Source organism: Sinocyclocheilus anshuiensis, unplaced genomic scaffold (genome assembly GCF_001515605.1).
Source record: "Sinocyclocheilus anshuiensis isolate Anshui unplaced genomic scaffold, SAMN03320099.WGS_v1.1 scaffold3273, whole genome shotgun sequence".
In the NCBI taxonomy this organism is placed as follows: domain Eukaryota; kingdom Metazoa; phylum Chordata; class Actinopteri; order Cypriniformes; family Cyprinidae; genus Sinocyclocheilus; species Sinocyclocheilus anshuiensis.
Window position 1 is genome coordinate 72581 of NW_015554250.1, and position 2655 is coordinate 75235.

Here is a 2655-nt window from a genome sequence, read left to right on the forward strand (position 1 = left end):
AACTTTTATTTTGGCGGAAACGCGCAGGAAGACCTCAATGCTTATTTTTGTTGACAACAGATTTATAAATGAGTTTCATTACAAATATGTCTACATTACGAATACATTTCATAAGAGGTAGTTAAATGTATATTAGGATTGGGGATATGGATAAAAAAGGCTGCGCCAAATGGGCAAAAAGTGCAACAGAGTGACTGATTGTACGGTCAGCCATAGATGTCTGTTGTCACCTGTGCATTTAAACACTCCAAGCTCTCACACAGTATAATCTGACTCCATTTTAACAAACGTAACATCTTCCAATAAGGCCGATCGTTACAGTATGAAACTCTACATTGATTTTCTGTTATCACCCACTGCCCCTCCTTTAACCCTTAGGTGCTGTTTGGGGTCTTTTTGACATAAAAAAAATAAATAAATAAAAATAACTGGATTGATATCTGGTTGTATGTTAGTGTGAAAAAAAGTCACACTCAGGATGTTTGGAGTCTCTGGAGACCCCACATTGAAATGAATGGGGAAATTATAAAATCAATACTTTGTTCTTTTCAATTTGTCAAATAAAATCACTAAATCCACCACAATGCAGACCACAAAATATACGAAAATGAAGGCAACCCTTCGATATGTTCACAATGCAGAACACACACACTCACACACACCTAAAAATCACCCATAGATGTCAATGGGAGACTATAAAATATAGATAATTTGTCAAAAATGTCAGTTACAATGCAGACAACACACAACAACTGAAGGGGTGACACCACAGCACATCCACAGTGGAGGGAAAACCCACACAACCCCCACCCCACCCCCCAATACCCATAAAACCCACTCATAAGACATGAAAAAGTAACATAACATGAGTGGCTCTCTTTTACATAATTCATCAAATAAAAATCAGCTACAATGAAGAACACACACAAATGATAAAGGGACACCACAGCACATCCACAATGGAGAATAAATGCAAACACACACACACACATATACACATTAATACACACATATAAGGCCACATACAGGTTTGCCTGTAATCGTGTCATAATTGCAAGAAATTATACTTCAGTACAAAAAAACTGCTAAACTTTGACAGTCATTTTTATTATTATTATCTCTTAACATCAATCTAAAAAAAAACATGTGAAAAGATCTGTACCTATGTGGAAATGACAAATGGGCCATTGAGTAATGCTCTAGTCTACAGCCATCTGGTGGCTGTAGCTGAAATGTAATGTTTTTCTCATTTTAAAAGTGTGTTTTCAAGTAGATGGAAACAATTTCAGATTATGCTACGGCAATGACCATGTTATCTCCATGAATTAAAATTAGTAATGTGGGTCTTTTATAAAGTGTATTTTACATAAAACGTTAAAAAAACTATTTAAAAATATTTTTTAATTTATTTATAGACATTTTAAAAATACCACAAATCCTCCCAAAACAGCTGGATAAAACAAAAACTGTGTCTGTCTTCTTTTCAGGCTGCAAAGCAACAAAATGTGATTATTTTAAAGGGGGCTGATTCTTTTCTATACCCACTGTATATTGTAACTAAAAATTTAAAGATTGGAAATAAAAAGTCTTCTTAATTTCATAATTACAAAAATAAAGTAACTAATAATAAAACTATTTGCACTGCAGATACATTTTCTTTATTTTTAATAAATCTTATTTTTTTTGCTCTTTGTTCTGCTGTCTTTGTTTGTGTGTCTAAAACATTTGCCTGCAAGTAGAAAGGTTTTCTGGTGAGTTGAAAAGTTTTGAATGCAAGTGAAGCTGCATCTCAATGGGCAGTGTCTATGAGCCAGAATGAAAGACCTGTTTCTATTGGTCTATTCTATTGGTTACTTTGGCCACACCCACTGCACAGCTCTTCCTTTCCAATCGACAGAGAGTAAGGTTGTTGTATGGAGAGGGAAACACTTCATGGTCTAATACTCCACAAGATCACTCTGAAGTGCATGTAGCAAGATAACCAGTTAACTTTCAAAGATTACCAGTGGCCCAGATTGTTGTTGTTTACATTTACTGCATGCTATTCTGCTCCCAGTGTTTTTTTTTAGATCCAGGTCAGATGACTGTACTCACAGACAATGATTCACTACAGACTGAGTTCTGTCTCTGTACATTCCTAACAGGTAGACATGTCTACATACAAACTGTCATGTGTAACCTAATGCTAATTATAGCTAGAATGCACCTTACCAGGTGTGATTATAGTTAGGGATGCACCGAAATGAAAATTCTTGGCCGAAGCTGAAACCGAACAAAATTAAACACTGGGCCGAAGGCCGAATACCGAACATGGTTTTTCCCCATGTATTTTGCCAATTGTTTTTTTCACCATTGTATAAAATAAAAAATTACAATACTAACATTTATGAATGTTGATAAGAGTTCTTGCTTTTTACTTTTATTTTGGCGGAAACGCGCAGGAAGAACTCAATGCTTATTTTTGTTGACAACAGATTTATAAATGAGTCTCATTACGAATACGTCTTATGTATCGCATTGTCACATGCCTTGTAAAAATTCATAAAAATGTGACTGAGCAACTGACGACTGTATCAGCGCAAATTTTCCTCGCGCTTTGGACTTTGAACCCTGGTTAACAAGCAGATCTGCTGCGAGTTCGTGCAGCGCTGTCAG